The sequence below is a fragment of the Lutra lutra genome, chromosome 3 (assembly GCF_902655055.1).
Source record: "Lutra lutra chromosome 3, mLutLut1.2, whole genome shotgun sequence".
Classification (NCBI taxonomy): domain Eukaryota; kingdom Metazoa; phylum Chordata; class Mammalia; order Carnivora; family Mustelidae; genus Lutra; species Lutra lutra.
The window spans coordinates 126,695,908-126,718,158 of record NC_062280.1 but is presented as its reverse complement, the minus strand read 5'-3'; the positions used below and the strand labels follow the sequence as shown (position 1 = coordinate 126,718,158).

The window sequence follows — 22,251 nt, the reverse complement described above, 5'->3', positions numbered from 1 at the left end:
TGGCCTCTGCTCGGCGTGGCCAGCCTGAGTTCTCCAGGGATCATGGGCTGTAGGGGTCACAGGAGAGGCCAGGGCCCCTCATGCAGAAGGGGCTGGGTCCCCAAGTGGGGTCTACTGACAGGGTAAGTGCCTTTTCTAATGTAGTTCTCACATGTAACTTCTTCGCCATATTGTTTGCCTAGTAATCAGCTTCTCCTGCCTATCTTACAGGATCGAGAGGATTTAAGTGAGGTATCATCTATGTTACGTTCTTGACACAGCTTCTGGCATATATCAACAGCTTAAAATAAGTGTTAACTCTTGTACTGGGAAGAAAACTCAGTTCTTTGGTTTAGGTGTGGAGGAAATAATTCTTGTAACAAGTTTGTTTTGCTCTCCCATTCTGCCAAGGGGTTAAAATATAGTCCCTTTTCCTTGGAATTAGATTGCTGGGGGTGGATGGAGTGCCAAGGTGTTGCGGGGACATTGAGCCTCTGAGGCATCTGCTGACCCAGGTCCAGGATCAGTGAATGTGACCTTAGTTCCTGTACCATTGTCCCCTCTAGCCCTCTGGGGCTCTCTTCACCACTGACCTTTTACAGTTGAGGTCATGGGGAGCATTCTCTAGCCTTTTTGCCACAATGGTGAAGGGAGACATGAGGGGAAGAACTGTAGTCTCTGGGCCTGTGCTGGCTCTGACTGCCTTGATGACCTTGAAGCCTTAAACTCTTTGGGGACCAGGGACCTCCCTGGGTGTGTGGGGAGTCAGATTCCTTTCGGTCTCAGATCCATACACTTTGGGTTTAGCCACTTCTCTGGAAAGCTGAGCTCATGGCTCCATTCCTAGTGCTTGCTTGTCAGTGTGTGTCTGTGTGCATGTGCATATAACACTGAGAAAGAGTGTGTGTGTGTGTGTGTGTGTGTGTGTGTGTGTGTTTGGGGGGGCTTATCTGCCCTCATCATAGTCATCCTGACACATTTTGTCCAAATTACCCTGAGGGCTTTGGGTATAGAAACCAAAGCCAAACACTTCCACCTCTGTTTTCCACCTTATTTCATCCCTTTCCTGGAGGTGACAACAGAAGGTCCCCTAGGGCCTTGGGGTAGGGGTGCTGGGCACCTCCCGTGGGGCAGCAGTGGGAAGGCAAGGGAGCAAATCCACTCTTACCCACTCTTCCTGTTGCTTCCTCACAGTGTTGTAACTGTTGTCCTCCTATCTTTAGGTCTTTTGGAAGTGTATCTTCTTATCGGTCTATGAAGTGCCATTAACCAGAGTCTATTGCATCAAATAGGAAGGAAGGGAGAGGCCCGGGACTGGGTATGATCAGGACTCACCAGTGCTTACTGAGTGCTCACTGTGTGCTTGGAAGTTCATGTGTTCGGGTAATCCTCACAGCTGCCTAGTAAGGTTGGCAATACTGTTTTGAGTGACGTGAAGAAGCTCTGAGAAGGGACGCAAGTTGCCCATAGGTATGCACTTGGGCATTAAGTGGCAGAACGAGGACTTGAACCCTAGGGGCCTGGCTCCGAGTCCCGACCATCAGTGTGCCTTGGGTGTGAGGGTGGCAGCCTGTGCCGGGTACCCACCTCCCCTGGGACTGTGTCCTGGCACGCCATGTGCAGCGGGTAGTACCCGGCCGGAGATACAGCGTGCACACTCGCCGCTGCTCGGCCCCTCGCCCCCCTTGCTTCTGAGTGAGCCCTGGAGTCGCGCAGCTGGACAGCACCCTGCTTTCCTTCCGCTCCTGCCGGCCTGGAACGCAGCGCAGAGCTTTCGTGGCCACGGACCGCCATGCGGGGTGCCAGCCAGACCTGGAGCTGCTGGTGTGTGTGGCGGACACTGGCAGGGTGGCAGGCTTCCTGGGTCGCGGTCTGGCATCCTGGTCAGAGTGGAACTGGATGTGGTACTTGCTGCCCAGGCCACGGGGGAGCCCTGTTTCACTCCTGCATATCGGGCCATCTGGGCTCCGGGAGAGCCCTCTGCAGGACATCCTGCAGGAACTGGGAACTTCACAGGGGGGCATTCAGCCTCCTTCTGGGGACCACGTCTTGACTGCTGACTTCCCTAGTGTGCTGTGGTGAGCTGCCTCAGCCAGGGTAGCAATCAGGGCCCTCAAGCTGGCAGGTGTTGCAGGGACAACTTTATTACTTCTCCTGCCTTTCTCCTCCTTTTCTCCTGGGCTATTCCCACCTTGTTTGCAAACGTTGCAAACTTAAAGAAAAATGGCAGGAGCAGTGCAAGGAGCTTCAGTCTACCCTTTTCTCAAATTCACCCCAGTAGTTGTATTTTGCTCCTTCTACCCTTTCTCTGTAGGTATCTACAGCTCCATCAGTCTGTCTGTACACACCCATATGCGTTTTTTTCCTGAATGATTTGAGAGGAAGCTGAAGACATCATGCCCTTTTATTTGCCCCTGCAGACTTCGGTGTGTATTTCCTAAGAATAAGGATGTTCTCTTGCATAACCAGAGTATGATACCCAAATGAGGAAGTTGAACATTGATTCACATTACTATCTAGTCCACGGTCTGTATTCGACTTTCAGTTGTCCAAATAATGTCCTTTATGGCCATATATATGCATAAATATAATTTTTTGTGTTAAGGGGATCTTTCAAAGGAACTATGGTCTAAATTTCTATCTCATAAGCCTCTTTAAGAAAAAATGTTTCTGAAAGTTTGAATGCTCATTGTGAAAAATTTGGAAACTACAGAAAAATGAGAGAAGGGGAGAATAAAAATAATGTGTAATTCCAGCACAGACCCTTAGCGCCAGGCTGGGTGAAGGGCTTACAGCAAGGTAGGTGTGGATGGCTTTTGCACAGGGTGACCTGGTCACCCAGACCTATACCCCAGACACTCAGGGCAGGAGCCCATGGTGTCCTTGGGCTTTGGGGAGGAACAGGATCCCTGTCTGGAGCAGAGTGGAGGGGAGCATTTTTCCTGCTCTGCCCACCTCTTGGGTGGTTGCCCACCTGAGCAGGTGAACTTAACCACCTCAGGGTAGGGGAGGGTGGAGATCATTAGTGAATACCCAGAACTTGTTCAAGACATGAAAAGAAATGTTGCATGTCCTGCCTTGTCCAGTATATACACGTGACTTCCTAGACCTAGCAGAGGGGGAAGATGGACATGGGCTTCAATCCAGAGAAATGGCGCTACCCTCTTGGCAAATACCTTGTGGTTATTTATTTAACGTGCTTGTTAGGCTTGCCTCTTGTTGAACCTCTTGGGCCTCTGCGAGTGGGTGAAATTCTAAATTGTGAGTTTTGCTCTTTGTCTGTGACTGTGTTCCCCAGAAGTTCCTGGGGAAGGTTTCAAAACTTTTCTATGAAGTGTGGTTCTTGCTCCTGCATTTCATTTATCCAGACTCCCTCTTTGTCATCACGAGTGATAACTGAAAGGGGCTCACTTCTTTGGGGCCTGGAAGGGGTCTTCACTGAGTAAATCTGGACTCTGGAATGGTTTTGTTCCAAGAAGCTGCTATCGCCTTGTCCATGGATCCCCATCCTTTTGTACCACAGTTTCCCTGAGCTGTAAACCTACATTATGTGTGAAAAAGGGCATCTGCAGGGCGGGATCAAAAGCCTCAAGTATTTTTCCATGTGTTTATTTTTTCTTCTCCTGCACCAGACCCTCTCCTTGAAGGAGCTGGCCTTGAGAGTGACAGGGTGGGCAGCTGCCCAGACTGTGGACACCCTGCTGATGCCACGGAACTCCTAACCTGGATGGGCCAGGACCGGAGAGCTGCTCTTCAAAGAAACCCTTTGAAGTGCAAACATTTCCTTTCCTGAAAAGAAGGGAAATTGAAATGAAAACCTATTGTTCTGTGCAGACAATGTTCTCTTGGATCAAAGAGAGAGTGAGGCTTATAAAGGGAGATTCACAAATTAGACCTTAATGTGGTGCATGGTGACGAAGGTGTGACTGCATTGGTGTCCACTGCCCACGCTCTGTGAGTTGGTAAGATTGTGTTTTCCTCCCCTACCTAAGGTCTTAAATCTAGGTTTTTCATGCTGTATTTAACTATGTCTCTTGTTTGTGCTTTTGTCTTGTGGTAAGCATTTAGAAATGTCTTTTTGTAAATTGACACCATCCAGGATGGAATATTATGTAGCCAATGAAAATGGCATTTTCTTTTTCTTTTCTTTTCTTTTCTTTTCTTTTTTTTTTTTAAAGATTCACTTTTTCATTTTAGGGGGGCTGAGGGGCAGAGGGTGAGGGAGACAATACCAAGCCAACTCCCCGCCCAGCATAGAGCCCAAGGTGGAACTCGATCCCACAATGCCGAGATCGTGACCCAAGCTCCAAGAGTTAGAAGCTTAATGGACCGAGCCACCCAGGTGCCCCGAAAATGGCATTTTCAAAGAATACTTGATCTTCTGGGAAAAACTTTGCTGTTAAAAGTGAAAGTAAGGTCTGGATGCAGTATTCTCTGTTCATTATCATGTTATCTGAGATATATATTTGCACAGAAAGGAAACACTGTTAAAATTGGACTTTGGTTTGTTCACTGATCTGTGTGTAGCACTTAAGATAGTGCTCAACAAGTCCTTGTTGGGTGAATATTTACATAATTAGTAAAATAATATTTTTTTACTTTTATTTATTTTTTTTAGAGAGAGCGCGTGTACTTGGGGAAGGGAGGGAGGAGCACGGGGAGAGGGAGCAGTTCAGTGTGGAGCCTGACGTGGGGATTCATCTCACAACCTTGAGATCAGGACATAGGCCAAAATCAAGAGTCGGACACTTAACCGACTGAGCCACCCAAGCACCCCAATAAAATGGTATTTTAAAGGCGGAAGTTTTTGGACTAAATAGCAACATTTTGGCAGGTGGAAAGAACAATACGTTATTTTAAGTTTGTTGTACTGCTGCCCTGACATCTCCATTTGGGGTTTATTTTGTTTTCCGGTACAAATATGTTCCACATTTTGTACTTTGGTACAGATCATACTGTGAATGAGTGACTTTGACATTTCTAGTTTTGGAATAATCGTCTCTTGTTGAAATTAGACTATCAGAATGTTAAAGTTTTTCCTGGTTTGGCTCTGAGGCACTTTCACAGATGGGGATGTTTTCATATACTCTATAGCTGATATACCATTGGAGCAGCTTATCTTGTCCTGTGGTTTTTGCTTGGTTTGTCCAGGATGTCTTATTTTTGAGTATTAATATTATCATGAGACATCGGATGTACGTTGTCCTGGTTTTATTTATAAGTTCTTTAAAAAACACAACATCTCACCTTTACCTGCAATGTAAGTTGGCTTTGAAAATGGCCCTAGCGTTGGTGGACTTTTGCAGGGCAGGTGAATGGTACAGCCGCCTGTACCCGGCCTAGGTGAGATCATTGCATCCCTGTCGGAAGGACACAGGTTCTTAGTTTTCAGAGCTGCATCGGCAGCCTTTCCACCGAGCCGTCCGCACAGGGTTCTGGAAGCCTGGTCTTTGGGAAGGCTTCCTTAGGGCCATTCGGGATAAACTGGTGGCATCCACACACTGGTTCTCCTGTCAGACTCCTGCGGCTGCAGTCCACAATAACAAATCGGTTTACACCGTGATTGAGTACACATATCGGGGCACACCGTGTCTACAGATTAAAATGAAGGTTTCATGAAGTATCCCTCATTGTTGTAACTGCCATGCATCCTGATAATTTTCCTTTTCTATTGCATGTTAAAAAAAAAAATCCTGCTGACAACTAGCAGTTTGCAAACTCTATTAGGCTTGGGCATGCTAACCTGCAAACCCGCCTGCGCCCCCCCCTCCCCCGCCGCCCCCTTGGTGGCCTGAGTTTCAGGTTTTCTGGGCTGGGGAATGGGAGGAATTATCAGTCCAGGCCGGTTTGGACAAAGGCATTCAGGGGGTAGAGGTTTCCTTTCATGGTGATTTGAGGGTTTCTAACTGAAGTGGATATTCTTTTTGGTGATGATTCCCAAGAAGGTGAACAGGGACACAGGGCAAGACCTGTGTGAGTTCCCAGTGTGGTTTCCTGCTGATGCAAGCGGTGGGCTCTGTCTTTTGCTCCCCTCACGTGCTGGTGCTTTTGAAATTGGCCTGGTCAGGTTATGTGTGGTTTTTTCAGAGATGGCCTGAACGTTTGTTAATTCCAGCACTTTGAAAAGTCTTTTTTGAGTATATTTTATTTATTGTGATTTGAAGAAGAACCTATCTGAATGATAAGCCTTTCAGAGTTAAAGATTTATGGGAAGATGAGGGAGAAAAGATACTCTAATAGAAACACTGATTTTTGGACTTTCAAGTCTGATGGATTAAAATTGAACAGAGTATTGAATATATAATATTAGTAATAGCAGTCATATCATTAAATAGTTTGCCTTGAAAACTTTGAATGGATTTTACATAAACTTAAATCTTGCTTGAGAGTTATTTGAATTTTTTTTTTTTTTTTTGCTTAGAAAATAAATATTTTTGGGTAAGAAGTCTGTGTATATTATTCTTTTTATTTATTTATTTATTTGGGGGAGTTAGTGAGGGGCAGAGGGAGAGAATCTCAAGCAGACTCCCCGCTCAGTGTGGAGCCCCATTTAGGGCTCAGTCCCAGGACCTGTGAGATCATGGCCTGAGCCAAAACCAAGAATTAGATGCTTAACTAACTGAGCCACCCAGGTGCCCCTGTGTATATAATTTTTAAAACAATTGTAAATCAAGGGAATTGATTCTGTGACCTAGAGCACAGTAACAGAACAGAATCAGAACGAGATAAGTTGTCTGCTTTGTTGAAACATTGTACAAAAGGCTGTCCTTGTTTCTTGTAAACTTCTCTTATTTATTATGCTTCTCAATAATAATAAATTTATTGTAAGAATTCAGAATACTTAGTTTATAGTCTTTCAAAAATTCATCTGTAAGAAACATATTTCTACCGCTACTGATACTATTAGGGAAGAATCCTCATGAACTTGATTTTATGCTCTTATATATGTTAATATTATGTGACATATGGGATAATCTGTTATTGTAATTGCATAGCACATTCCTCGTAAATTTATAACCCCAATTTGTAGCAGCTGGTTTTGTTAAAAAAGAAAAAAACAAAGCACTTTTGTCAGGAGACATTTCTTTCTTTCTAGAGGGCAATCTTGGGTGATATTTGGCAAGAACACTCATTAATTCTTTGAGTAGTCTGAATTAACTGGGAAGAACGTCTCACTAGTCTCAGAGTTGGATACAGTTGGAATTTTGGAAATTATTAGGTGTCGTTCGTGGCCGGATTCAGTCCTAATTACTGAAGGACTCTCTCGGGTCTGTGGGCTGATGAGTCAGGCAAGGGAATTGCCACCCTGGATTTCTTGGGTGATTTTGAGTGAGGGCAAGAGGCTGGGGAGGAGAATATACTCTGCACAAAGACATTCCTGTTGCTTCTGGCTGGCTGCTAACTGCATTGCCTTGACAATCTGCAAGGGAGTTCTTGCTGAATCACCTCAGAGAGCCTTTGAGCTGGTGGGAGGTTTGGAGCCTCTTAGGGGTGTTGGCTCCCCAGCAGGGGTCTTTTTCCAGTGAGCTGTGTGACTCTGTGCATGAAGGAAATAACATTTGCCCTGGAGAAATGGTGGGAGCAAGGATAGAGAGAAGGGGGGTGATCCCTCCATCCTGATGCTTTGTGGGAACAAGCAGCACTGTCCCAAGTTCAAATGAGTAATGACTCAGAAACCGTCATTCTCTCCCTTTCTAGAATTGCTCTTGCCACTAGACAGAAGCTGCTCTTGAGCTAACAGGACTTTATGGCTCACTTTATTCTGTGTATGGGCATGGATATAGGCTCCTCTAAAATTCTGTGGCCTGAAACCATAGTCCTGCTAGGTCTGGACATCCACAGGAGGCCCACACTTACAAATGCACTTGTACACTAATCAGATAAAAACTTAAACTTAGGGACGAGACTAACCGTGTCATATTTTGTAGCACACACAAAGCAAGAGACTTCGACTGTATTGTGTATGTTGGATGGATTTTGCAGTATGTCCCTTACTTATTACTTTTATTCGTCCGTCACCGTCTAGAAATCATGGAGGTAGGCACACACGTGGATTAGGCAGACGTAATAGGGCAGGTGTTAAGGAGAGAGCAAAGGGATGCATTTCAATAAGTATGTAAGTTAAATAACTCGCATAATGAAATAGTGCCTTTCGTAGCCTTAAGGTCAAACTTCAGGAGGCTCTAAACTACCTAGATCAGTACACACGCACACAGGTCCTTCCCTGGGGATCTCCCTGAAATGCAGATCTGATTCAGCAGGTCTGGGGTGGGCATTTCTCACTGACTTGTGGGACCTCTTGGACGAGCAGGCATCTGCCCACTGCTAGAGCCTGGAACTAATCAAGGAGACGTAAGCTCCCAAAGACAGTGCCTGGGCACATTTGTCTTTGCGGCACCAGTACCTGAGGGCAGTGCTTGGTATTGAGTAGAGGCTCAAAAGGGAACTTTTCAAGAGCTCAAACAGTTGTTGTCCCAGAGCCCACAGGCTTCAGGGCCCCTAGGATGGGAAGGGTGTGGGGGCCCACTGGTATACTCATTTCTGACCAGCCCGATTATCTGTTTACAGCCAACTGCAGATAGGAAGTGGTAAGTCAGATCGTAGAGGTGGGGCTTCTAACCCTGGAGACAAGTGATAGCTGGGGCCCTAGCAGTAGAAAGGCCAGAACAACATAAAAGGAGATGCGAGAAGTAAATAACCAGTGTGGTTTGGGATACTTTAGCACAGTGGCCCCCCAGCCCTCCCCATTTCAGGATGTCTGTGCGCACAGTCAGTTTCCCTGTCTGAGAACTGGGGAAAATTACAGTCCCTCACACTGTAGACTGTGTTGAGGTTTAAATACACCAAGTGAGTTGAGACTGTTGCCCGGTATTCCATAAATGTGAGCTATCTATTTTATATCAGTGTTGATAAAGAAAGGGCATAGAAAGGGTTAAGCTTCAGCCATCAGGGAGGTTTCTGCAAGTGAGAAATCCGGTTCCAGAGGCTGCACATACATGTGTTATTACTTGGCTGGTGAAGGAGTAGGTGTAAATTAACATGCGAAACGATTCCTCCAGAAGGCTGGGGAGTGGTGCAGTGGACTCAGGAGAGGTTCCTGCTTGTTCTCTTTTAGTCAGGAAATTCTTCATGCGAGAGATGAATGTCAGGAACTTTCTAATTAAGGGGCAGGGGGAGATGTGCCAAGGGATGGGGCATGGCGGTGCCAGAGTGGGTATGGGAGGCGAGGTTCCACAGCCTCTGCTCAGAAGATACTGAGCCAGGATGCCGCTTAGCAAAGGAGGGCATGCATTTGAGTGGATGCTCAGGTATTTAATCTTGCATTTCCTTGTGGTTGGTTCATAGCATTTTCAGAGATGGATGGCTGAAGGTCAAAGGGGTGCTCAGGCACAGATCCCATCCACCTCCCAGAGGCACTAGGCTTAGCCAAGGGGAGAGACTTGCCTTTGAATAGTCGGGGAAGAACTTGGCTGCTTTTGATAACCATTCAGTTAGAGGCTCGGTGCCTAGTACACATATTGGCATTGGGGCATTTAAAGTTTAAGAAAGAAGGCAAGGCAGAACAGTTTCTTAAAAAGCTTTGATACAGTCCTGTTCCTCCATGTTTCACTGTAAATGCTGTGAAAATGTCCAGAAGTCTTCCAAAGTCCTTGATCTGAATGGCATTCTTGCACCTGTTCACAGGGTGGAAAAGAGGGTGCGGGGGGAGAAGCCACAGGAGTGTTATTAAATTCAGTGTGTATGATTTTTATTTTTTTATTTTTATTTTTAATTTTTTTTAAAGATTTTATTTATTTATTTGATAGATCACAAATAGGCAGAGAGGCGGGGTGGGGGACGGTGGGAAGCAGGCTCCCCGCTGAGCAGAGAGTCTGACACGGGGCTCGATCCCAGGATCCTGGAATCATGACCCGAGCCGAAGGCAGAGGCTTTAACCCACTGAGCCACCCAGGCGCCCCTGTGATTTTTATTTTTGCTGTGTTTCCTGGGTTTCTTAATTCATATGCTTATGAGAAGACTTTCTGTCAGACGGCATATAGAAACATCCTTTACATTTTTCAATGAAATTTGACACTCAACATCACTTCTGTAAACACTTGTGAGCCATGACTGGACCTTCTTGGGAGCTCTGGGGATGGCAGTGGTGACGGTGGGGTCAGGGTGTGGGGTTGGGGACTGACCCATGCCCTGTACTCCATGCCCTTTGGTAGTTTCTGCCTCTTGCCTTCCATATGTGTTGCCTTTATGATATTCCATGATGGCCTCTTTTCTTTGGGACAATCAGGTGTTATTTATGGCACCTCATACAGGAATGTGGAGGGTGGTTTGTGATCAGCCTTTTTATACTTTTCAGTCTCAAGAAACCTGCACATTCTTTATTTGTCTCACCAGGCAGTAAGATGAGCAACTTACATTGGGTGAAACTTTGCAGTCTGGTCTTTGAATAATCACTTTGCTTTTTAGCACTCGTCATGTTGGTAGAGATAGGTCTCTAGTTAAGCAGAGTGGCCAGGTAAGGAAATGAAGGCATGTTCTAAGGTGTAAAAAATGCCTTGTAAAGAAGAAGGTGCAAGTTCCACTCTTCATGCACGTCTGTGTATTGTCTGAACACCACAAGGGGTAACTTCTGGAGTAGGGGATTTTTTTATGAACATGCAAGGAAGTCATATGTGGTAGAGGGGCAGCAGGTGCCCTCAACACAGTCTGGGGAAAGGTGGTTAGCTCCTGGAGCCCTTTGTCCTTTGTTGCCTAGACACAAGGTCCCCCTTGGGACTCATCACATCATCCTCTCCAAGTGCCCCCTGGTTTGCACTCCCCCGTCAGCTAGACATGGCCTAGGAGTCCGGAGACCTCCATGCCACTGGCCTAGCCATGGACTATTGTGATTCCGGGCAAGACTGAGCACTCAGGGCCCCATTTTCTGCTTTTGAATTTAGAAGAGATTGGGTTAGGATACTGTCTTTGGGGGTTCCCAGTCCTTAGCAGGAAGTTGGTGACATTGCACAATTCTGGAGCCACTAAAGAACTCCACGTGGCTTGATGTCTATACTATAGAAGTAGGTGTGGAGTGGGAATAGTGGTGATCTGCTATAGCAGAAAACAGAAGGTGTGGTGTTAGGTCGGTGCAAAGATCTTGACTCAGAAAGGTCACCTTGCCTGTATTAGCTCAGAAATGATGAGCTAGGCTACTAGTGCAGCCAGGGGAGCCACTGCTCCTGTAAAAAAAAAGAAAAAAAGTACCAGGTAACCAGCACCCACATGGTCCACCCGACTCCCGCTGGTTCCCCTCGGGAATGCTCCAGAAGAACCGTGCTGGTCACAATTGTGTGTTTCCTAAGCTCATTTCTGGAAAGAGTAAGCAGTCCTGGACGCATGTTCATGGTCCCATGCCGGCCTGGTGGCTGTTTACCTGTAGACAAGGGCAAGAACTTCCTAACTGGGGCGGCCAGTTGCCGGGGTCAGGTGCTTGACAGCAGTGTCCGGTTGTGTGGGGGCATCTCCCGCGGAGGTTTTGGAATGTCGGGATAGGCCATGGGAAACTTTAGTCCCAAAGGATCTCACCAGGGAAGGAGCTTAGAGAGGTGATTTTTCAAAGGACAGCCAGCCATACACATGAAGACAGACACAGGCCCCATCATGGGAGAAAGTAAGCAAGCTGGCCCATGTTAACCCGCCCAGTTTGAGTTGGGCATGGGCTCTCAGCAGCAGCAACAGTGAAGAGTGGTCCTTTGCTGGAGGCTGGGTTTCTGGAAAACGCTTGCTGGTGTTCTTGCTTCTGCTTCGCTTCTACCTCCTCTGAGAGACCTGTTTCTCCTCAGTGGAATGAAGAAAGAGGTCTGATAGAGAAGGGACGGGTCCTTGCCTGCTACCAGGAACTGTGTGCAGAGAAAAGGGAATATGGGACTTTTTAAAGTTTGCTGCTTTTGACGGGTTGTGACAGAGAACCCGTGTGGGAAGTATTGAAGGGTCACTGCTTTGCCAGTGGTGGTGAATCTTCCCGGGGCATGGAGCACCTGACTTCCAGGAGGAGGTGGCAGCTGAGAACTGATGGTCAGCTGAGAGCCTCACATTGGTCTCTGCTGGGAAGAAGCCTTCCCTTTGTCGCTGCTCCTCAGCCCTCGCCACGTCCTGGAGTAGACTAGCTTAGGGACAGATGGTGGGACACCTGGCTCCTTTCATGGGCTTAACTGCAAGGACCCCCTTCTTAACGGCGTTCTGCCCAAGGTCCTTGAGATTCACCTTAGTGGATGCGATCCGGCTGATGACGGAGCTGTCTCAGTTAGATGTGCAGATGTGTGTGTATAAAAATAACACACCGGTGGATTGAACAGCGTACACTCAGCTGTGCCACCGAGTACACATAAGGTTCAGAGGAGGACAAAGGATGGCAGATAGTCAAGTTTGCAAAAAAGAAAAGACTTCGCTTGTACAGCTGAAGTTCAGATGTCTTAAATATCTGCTCTCTGGACAGAAATCCGATAAGGGTTGTATTACAGAAGAAGGGAAATTTCTAGTCTGTAAGTCCCAAAGAAAGCTTTGCTTTTGTTTCAGAATGGAGGGGATTTTATAAGACGGTTTGCTGGAAGATTTGGGACTGCCCGGTGTGGCAATGCCAAGGGAAGGGAGTTTGATCAGAGTCTGCAACTCCCTGCAGGCCACGGCCAGATGAGCCGCAGATTCCTCAGCCAGCTCTGGAAGTTAGGTTGTCCCTTGTCCAGACTTTCAAATGTCTTAGAATACGAAGCAAATTGTGCTTTCTGCCTCTGGTAACAAATTGACAGAAGCAGAGGGAGTAGAGGCCAGAAGGGAAGTGGGCTCAAGAAGAATGTCGTTATTGATAGTTGGATGGAGCCAGGGGTGTTTGGAGTTTATCACCAATCTTTTGCAAATGCTATCATGGGACATGCCTGCTAACAAAGCAAGCTTTGTGGCCAAAGACAGGACTTTTGGCCGGAGTACACCAAGTCTGACTGAGATGTTATGTCTTACGTTCTTGGCTCTCCAAAGCTGGGCTGCGTGGCATTTCAGACAGGAGCAGGACAAACTCGGGGCCTAGGATGCCCACCTGAGTTGTCTTATGTACATTCTGTGGTCCTTATAAAGTGAGTTGCAGCCACAAGATGGACACAGCCCCCTCTTGGAACTGAATTTCTGCAGATTCCCCAGCCCTATCTGGGTGTTCACTTCCACCCTGTCCTCCCTTACCTGGGATCTGAGAGGGCCGTGCCCACACAGGCATGGCAGCCCTGACCTGGTCCTCACCTCTTCGGCCGCTCTGTGTCTTCCGCACCCGCTCCCACCCCCAGTGCAGTGCTTGTAACTGGCTCGTGCATTTGGCTGCAAACATGGGAGCCCACTGAGTGAGTCTCCCTGCTCCGGCTGACCCTGACCGAGCTGGGTGGGAGTATGGAGTTAAGAGCTGGAGTCTGGCCAGATTGCTGGCCAGAGCTATGGAGAAAGCTCGGGATGCCATCAGGAGCAGTTCCCACTGGAGGGAAGGTGGCCTCAGAGAAGAGGCACAGGAAAGGGGAGCCTTCAGCTCCATCTGACTGTCAGGTTCACTGCCCCTTTAACCAAAGCAGACCCATATGCTATGTATAGAACTTTATTTGAATTCTAGAATTGACCTTGTGTTTCACTGTTGATAATTCGTAAAGTTTCATACTGGCATTTAAATGTAGGTCATTAATTTAAGAGATCAGCAATAGACATGACAAGACGGGGCTAAGGCCTCCTCCAACTTAGAGCTACCTGGATGGACTGTGTGCCAGACAGGCCTGGGTTTTGGCTCTGGCTCCAGTGCTGACCATGCACAGGGACCTGCTCCAAGCCTTGCTCTGCTCATCGTTCAGATAGACACAGGCTTTCGGGGCATCGGAGAACCCAGGGAGCGGCCGGCTGGTGCTCTGGCTCACAGCTACATCCCTAGCAGTCAGGCAGTGGATGTTGGTTACCTGTGTATATCACTCCCCAGTTTTCTGTTTACCTTCTAGTGGTGGTGGGGATGGTGCATTTGTTTTCCAGAAACGCACACCACAATACATGCTCCTTGCCCAGGGTTCCTCAGCCGATGAAAGGTAAGAACCATCAATGCAGGTCCGGCGGACAGCTCCCTTGCAACTCGGGTATTCTGCAGGATACATGTGAAGGCGTGTTGGCATCAGCCTTTGGAAAGTGGGGAGAGTTGCGGATGCTAAGAAACATGTCAGTTGCATTAGCTAATTCCTAACTGTGAGAAAACTGGTCAGTCATACGAATCTGAGGGAGCTGATGGTTCTTTCTACCTGTAGAATGCGTTTTATTTCTTGCCTCTGCCCGTCTCATGAGTTGATGCTCTTATCACAGAAGCAGTAGGCAACATTAAGCATTAATGATGTTTGTTGTAGGTTAATAGTAGAAGGTGTATCTTTAGCTCTGCCTGAGGAGCTGTGGAGTCTTTTTCTGGAAGTTACAAGGCAGGCAGATGGCTCCTCCACGTCAGGACAGAGATCTTCCCTTTGGACCAGCTTTGAAAAAATTAGTACTAAGAACATAGACTCCATTTGGAATTTAAACCTTTCAGGCATTGGTATGAAAAACCTTTGATTTTAATTTGCACATAAACTCCCTTTCAGCTTAAGTCTTTTAACTCGGTCATAAAATACCTAGAAGTCTAGCGGAGGCATAGAGTGTTTCTTTTATGCCAAGAATTAGCATATCCATAAGCTAAATACAGCTTTCACTTTGTCCAGGCACGAGTTTGTTTGTAATTTCTAAATTTGGGGCCTTGTAGCAGAGTGGAAAGTTCCACAGTAGCAAAGCAAATAAAGGGTTGGTTCTTTTTAAAAATTCCAAATATACTGTGGACTTATCCTAAGTTAGAAGAAGTATACAGTACTCTTTGTAAAAATATATGTCCCCCCCCTTTTTTTTCTTTTTCTGAAGTTTATTGTTTTGTTAAGGTGTCCCTGGGATTTCTTCCAGCACAGATCAAGGGAAATTGGTGCAGAGTTGAAAATACTTTTATGTTCAAATAAGAAAATCGTGTTGTTCTTAGATGTTTGTTTGATTAAGGGCTCCCATAACTAAGGAACAGTTACAACAGTTACATAAATGGGGCATAGGAAAAAAAATGGCATTCTGAGCTAGAGTCACTTTAGTTTGGAGGTGGTAGCCTTTCTTCTCTGCTTTATTCATGTGAATCTTAACATGTGATTCATCAGGTGACGTTGCAGGTGTTTTTGTTTGTTTGGTTTAGGTTCTGCCCAGACACTTGTGATTCCTACCACAAACAATCCTCCACTGACAAAATAAAGAGCAAAGACTATTAGCTCCTGTGGTGATGGCCGCAAAGTGTTAAGATTCACCCCAGGCTTGTGTTTTCAATAATCATATGAGATTTCAGATTTTTAAAACAAACTCTTCGAGAAGTTTAGAATCCATTCATCCATTGAGGAGATATTGCTTGTGTGCGGAAGGTGCCAGCCCTATGTTACCAAAGTGCTTGCCCTTTATGGGGCGGAACTCCTGGGGTTCTCTGCAGATACCGCAAAGATGCAAGCAATTGGCTGAGAACCCTGTTTTGTTTTGTTTTTTAAATATCTGATAAATGGATTTTTAAAATTTTTAATTATTTTTAAATTTTATTTTAATTTTCAGTGTTCCGAGATTCATTGTTAGAACCCTGTTTTTTTAAACCAAGGAGAGTAAATGCTGTGTTCTCCCCACCAACTTTGATCTGAAAACTAAGCTCTTACCAATGTCCTAAAACTGCTCACAGTTGTCCCTCTAATGTGATTCAGTGATCTGTCATCATTCCTCACCCCCATTGTCTCTCGGAAATAGTTAATATAGTTGGTTGTTCCCTTTTCCTGCAGACGCTCTCCTTTTCTGGGTCTGTGGCAGGAGGCTCCCTCCAGCCCGCGTGTGAGGGGGAGTCACCACTCAGCTTCTGGGACCAGGGAATAGCCTTTGTGGAGAGGCAGTCTGTGGACATTGGGGCTGATGGCTGGGCAAGGAGGGCATGTGGTGGGGCTGAGGTGATCAGGCCTGAGCCATCAGCACCAAGCTAGGGTTATCAGATTTCGCAAATGGAAGTACTGGATGCCCCATTAAATTTAAGTTATAGATAAGCAATGGTTGCTTTTCTAGCATAACTTTTTTTTTTCTCTAAGAAAAGTATTTTTTGGCATGCTTGGGTCACAATTGTGATACATTGGAAAGCTACTTACACTAAAGCTTTATTCTTTGCGTGAAATTCAGATTAATTAGGTTTCCTATATTTGGTCTGGTAGCTCTCTGCCAAGCCAGCACGAAGACCTTCCGTGTCGTGGCTCCTGGCACCTTCGAAGGGTGAGGGTATGGCCGGCCAGGAGATACATGGAGCCACACTCCTTACTTCAGAGAGTCCATCTGCTTGTGGACTTTTCCTAGAGTTGCTCTCTTCCTCTCCATTCCCTTCTTAGCCTCCCAGAATGCAAATGTTCCCCACAGTCTCTTACCTGCCTTGCTGTTTCCCAGGGAGCTCTGTCCTGTGAGCACGCCTCTCTCTCCGGGAAGCCCCATCCGGAGCTGTCATGTCAGACTCTCACGCGCCCAGCTGCTCATAGGCAGGCCCAGGGGCTCTGCTGGACACACCGTTTTGATCTGAGGATATTTTGACTATGTGAATATACACGTTTTCTTAGCAATATCGTCACAGATAACTTGTTGATGAAACTATTTCCCTGAGTGAATTTCAGTTTTAAGTCAGTTAAGTTTTTTTGGAGCACCTCTTAAATTTTGTATTTTTTCCTGAAAGCGCTCTCATCAGGGTAGATTATTTTCCATTTACATTTTCAGGAAAGGTCTTCTGCATCTGTCAGCCATTCTCTGTGGCCAACTGTACTCAGTGTAGCTTCTGCCGCTGTGTGTTCTGTGCCTCTTGTTCCTTCCAAGTCTGGTTTTATCCTGGATCACATTTTGCAGAGTTGGGTTTTTCATACTGAGTTGTCCTCTGTTGATTGTGTGTATGAGTTAATTGTCTCTAGATGGTCTGTTTGGTCTACCATGTTGCTCATTCTCTTCTCTCATAGGCTCCTAGCCTGTCGGTGTATTACGAACGGACGCAGAGATAGACTGGTGGGCTCAAACGGTCAGGGCCTCGGTACCTTGGGCTGGCCTCACTCTCACCTCAGTCCTGGTGCTTCCAATCCAGACTTAGGATTCGCCTCCCAAATGTGTTTTTCTTGACATCACTTCTTTTTTTTTTTTTTTTTAAGATTTTATTTATTTATTTGACACAGAGAGAGAGAGAGAACACAAGCAGGGGGAGAGGGAGGGAGAGGGAGAAGCAGGCTCCCCACAAAGCATGGGAAGCCTGATATGGGACTCGATCCCAGGACCCCAGGATCATGACCTGAGCCGAAAGCAGTGGCTTAACCCACTGAGCCACCCAGGCGCCCCTTGACATCACTTCTTAAGGAATCCTCTGTGTCCCCATCAAGCGGGCTTGAGGTTTTAGAGTTCACTTTGACTTGCTGTCATCCCCTGCCTCTAATATCCAGTCATTTATTGCATCCTGCTGACCCTCCCATCCCCACATGCCTCTTTTCTTTCGAGTCCCACTCCTATGGCAGTGACCACAGCAGTAATGGCTTTTGGCTTCCCAGCCCTCCATCCTTCGGAAATCCTCCTGTGTGTTCTCTTGGTACGTTTTTCCATACTTCCTTTCTGCTCTGTTAAATGATAGGCCCCCCTGGGACAGGAACCCCGTAGCTTTCTCCATGCCCTGCAGTTCCTCACGGAGTGCACAAGCTGTGGAATGCTCAGGAAAGTCCTCCTAGGTGAAGGATCATGTGCTGCCAGAGGGCCTGGGGCTGGGCTTCAGGACGGGGCTTCTGAGGGTGTGGGTGTGCCCAGGCGTGAGAGCAGGTGGTCGGCTGTGGGCCTCCTCACCAGTCTTTGGCACCTCATCACACCGCCCACAGGTAACCTCAAGCGCTGGGAGCCGGTGCCTGTTTGGCCAGTGGCCATCTGGCATCCTTCCCAGCGACATTTCATTTGACCTTTCCTTTGAAGAAGGGTTTTGAAGCAACACTGTACACGAAAAGGTCAACAAAGAAGAGTGGATGATATGCCGGCAGAATGTGAGTTAAAAGGCAGGAAATGAGGCTGCTTGATATGACCAGGTTGGAGGGGTTGAGCGAAAAAAATGCCCCCGAAATAATTCTTTAATCATTTGTCTTTAGAGACGTAAAGTGGGACATGGAAAACAAACATTTCCATTCAATGTATACACAGTTTGGCAAAACAAATAACTGGGCTTTGTGAGCGTCCAGACCTCCCGGCAGGAGGAAAGCAGCCTCTTGACTGGGTATTCTTCCCCCGCCGGAGTTCAGAGTGGAAGAAGTCAGAGGAGCTGCCCCAGTGGTAGAGCGGGTAAAGCAGAGCATTTTATTTTTCTAAATGAAAGCTAAAACTTCCAGATTTGTCCCCAAAGCCAAACCATTGAAGAGGTCTCTGGGTGGCCTGGTGTCGTCCAGGGGAAGGACCTGCTGCCTGTGCCACATGACCTGCTCACTTTTAGAGGAGGGCTTGCTGAGTGTTTGCTGGCGTCCGAATGACACGGAGAGATCTAGGACGGCCTGTTGTGGTCCCTGCCAACCCCCAGCAATGCACACAGCAGAGGACATGTGTCTCAGTGCTACAGAAACCAGGATGTTTCAGTCTTTTAAAATAAAAATCAATGGCTAAAAACTCAGTTATTGTTAATTATACCATTTATATAAAATTCATGTATCTTATATCCATTGGTCTTGTTTATCTTTTTGATAGTTTTAAGCCAACTTAAAGGTTTCTAGGCAACAGCCCTGAAGTCTTTTACCATCTGAATAAGGGAAGATAGAATAAATCAATCACCTTATTTTTATGTTTTCAGCTATGTATTTGAATAGTGCCTTGTCAATTACTGAATACCTTCGTATTATAAAAGTGCAGTTATTTTGAGTACGTGATCTTCACATCACTTCGCAGGCTGGCTGGTAGTAAGAGCTCTCGTAAATTAAGAAGCTAATAAAAACAACAGCAAACATATAGCACTTACTGTGTGCCCAGTGCTCTTCAGTGCAAATGTTAATTCATTTGGGCCTCTCCCAAACTCTGAAGTGTCACTTAGTACTATTATCCTCATCTTGCAGAGGGAAAAAAAAGGAATCTGGTCTTATCTGAGACTTTAATTTCTGTCTCGCCTCTCTGTCCCTTGGTTCTCGCAGACGGGAGAAGGCAGAGGTGGGCTGAGGTGTAGGTGAGGTAAGTAGTATCCTTATCTCAGTTTTCAGGTGAAACAGAGAAGTCTGGTGACTTGCCCGTGATCGCACAGCCAGGGTCAGGCAGGGCTTCTGATTCCTCAGATCAGTGAGCAGGTATAAAATGGGACAGAGGAAAATTCTTTTCCCTCTCAGTATGCCTTAAAGTCAATAACGTAGCTTGCTGGGAGTTGCCAGGCCTTCCCACCCAGGCGCAGGGAGCCCTGGTGTTCTCTCCCACGCCAGGCTCCTAGACAGAGAATGTTCACAAGAGGGACGACTGCCCGTAGCTACCATTTCATTTTATGCCATAAAGACATGGTGAATGCGCCTGCCTAGGGATTCTCACTCAGGCAGGAGGTACTGGGTAGTTGGCTTTGTTGGCTGGTCCAGGTGATGGGCTGGTATGCAGGAGGCTGCGGGTCAGAAGGCCTTCTGCACCCGGCCCTGCCCTTCTCCGTATCGTGGGACTGGGCCAGCTGTGGACAGACTTGAGGGTGGCCTTGCCGCATTGGCGAGGGCGCCGTGGGGGTGGTATGGGGGGGGTGTTGCTGGCCAGCCACAGGGGTGACAGAGGGGGCTTCAGGTCGGGGGGAACCTTGCTGAATAAAGAGCATTTGGGGCGACTCCCACACAACTGCTTAGTTCTCCGATGAGCACCACAGCCTCTTTCCGAGGCTCAGTTTTCTCATTGTTGATCGGCTGTGCGTCTGAAACACCGAGCACAGAGTCTGCAACATACCAACTGCTCAGATTTTATTAAGTTGAAGGCTTAGGAAAAGAAGCCTTTTTAAAATGCGGTGTCTTGTTAAAACTCATCACTCGACTCTCTCTGGGCATTTTTGAGACCATGCTAGGTCTAGGGCAGCTCGGGGGCAGCTCACTTTGGAGGAAGAAGGTGAGTCATCAGGTGGTCCAAGTCCCGTCCAGCTGTGCAGGTCTATAATAGAGGCATTGTGCTCCGAGTAGGCGCAGGCGGCCCACATTCCCAAGGTGGCAGAAGCAGCTGCAGACATCCAGAGCTTGCTGCCCCTAAGGCCGGAGTCATCAGGGCCCCCGCAGGGAACAGATGGTGCTCTCAAGCTGGGTAATTGGTGGTGAATTTAGTAAAGCGACTGTTTACAAAGTCAGGGCCAAGGTTAGGGGTGGTCTAACTGTGTTAGTGGCGTGGCCTGGCCTTGCCAGGGGGCCCTCAGTGGCCCCGTACCCTAGGCCTGGACAGACAGGGGAGGGTTTGGTGACCACAGCTGGCTGTGTTAGGGAGTGTCTTCCTTCACAGAGTCTCTCTCCTCCTGCTGGCCCTGGAGAGCTCAGGGTGCACACAGGTGGGCTCCCGGTATGTACTGGAGAAGGGTGGAGGGTCCCTGGTTCTGGGGCACACAGAAGAGGAGGTGATTTCAGGTGTTGGAGGACAAAGACCATTTAGGTGAGTTGTGTATCCTGACATTTTGGTTTGCTTTAGATAAGACTCAATTCTTAAAATGTGGTTCAGATGGTTGGAAAGAGGCCCATTTTGAAAACATTTAAACTGATGGCTTCTTTGGTAAAATTCCTTCAGTTACTTAGAATCCTGAAGACCTGCATGCAGGTGCTTCTCAGTCATTCACTGTGTCTGGATTTGGGTTGTCTCACTGGTAAACTTAAAGGGATGGGTTAGGTCAGGGCTTAGCAAACTGGTCTATAAAGGGCAGGTAGCAAATGTGTTAGGCTTTTGGGGCCAGATGTTTTGCATGAGAATCTTTCTCTTCCTCTTTTTCATTCTCCTCCTTGAAAAAAGAAAAAGGAAGGAAAATTTAACTGTGAAAACCACTTTTAACTTCTGGTCAGTAACAAAAGTGAGCCACACACTATAGTTTGCCAACTCACAGACCGGGTCTCTGTTTTCCCTAAGTGCAGTGTGTGTGCCCTGTGTGCAGTTTGAGGGAGGGCACAGACAAACATTTTTATCTTAATAGTATGTTAAGTAGCAATGGATGTTAGAAAAAATAGAGACCTGACACGTCTGTGCTCACTACCTGTACAACTGTAGCCATCAGGGTCCCTGCAGGAAACAGACGGCCCTTCTCCTGGGTAATAGGGCTGAGCTAAATATTTGAGTTCAGATCATTTTGGCGGTACTCCATTTGAGAGTAATACAAAGCTTTCTACAAAAAATATTTAAATTACGGAAGAGGTGGATATTTTTAAGGAAGGATATTATAAAGATATTATAGATATATTATATAATTATATATATATTATATATTATATAAAGATATTATAAAGAACGGTATGCATGCTACAAAGATAATCGCAGAAACTCACAAAGGAGGTGTGAGAATAGATGGGTTTGAAATGTATTAGATTTTCTTGTGACTCTTTCCTGCCACCGGCGTTTCTTGATGATTTTTTTTTTAAATTTTATTTATTTATTTGACAGACAGAGATCACAAGTAGGCAGAGAGACAGGCAGAGAGAGGGGCAGAGAGAGAGGAAGGGAAGCAGGCTCCCGGCCAAGCAGAGAGCCCGATGCAGGGCTCGATCCCAGGACCCTGGGATCATGACCTGAGCCAAAGGCAGAGGCTTTAACCCACTGAGCCACCCAGGCGCCCCTCTTGATGATTTTTTATTTGGGAACTGTTTTACACAGATGAAAATGTTCTCAAGAAGTGCCTCAAGAAGAGATTTTGTGTAAGTTAATGGGAGAAAACAAGAGGACAGAGCCGTTTCTCAACTGAGTCCCGGCTATACACATGGCAGGTGTGTCTGGTGCCCCGCCTGCCTTGCTCCCCTCTCTCCCAGGGAGAATGGTTCCCTGGGTGGGAGCCCTTTGGAGTCCTAAATCACTCCCTGCCCCTTAGGTTTCCCTAAGCGTTCCTGTATAGAATTGTACCAACACAGCCTGCTATTTCGCCCCAGGAGAGCAAATTAAGTCTATCAAAGCACAGAAATTCAGAGGGCAAGGCTTGCAAGTGCTTGCTTAATTCCCTCTGGTAATCACTGGGCTGGCGCAGTCAGGCTCCTCTTT

General features: G+C 46.8%; 1 protein-coding gene across 9 annotated transcripts in view; it reads left to right on the top strand.

The window, feature by feature from the left end:
* SLC7A1 (solute carrier family 7 member 1) overlaps window positions 1-22,251 on the top strand; it is a 79,066-nt gene that overhangs the window by 4,862 nt on the left and 51,953 nt on the right. The window contains exon 1 of one of the 9 annotated variants that reach the window (XM_047723052.1): window positions 3,923-3,941. The exons of the other annotated variants lie outside the window; for them this stretch is intronic. The gene's annotated coding sequence lies outside the window, so the exon portion shown is untranslated. Of the gene's footprint in view, window positions 1-3,922; window positions 3,942-22,251 lie in introns of those variants that run through there. 9 annotated transcript variants of the gene reach the window in all.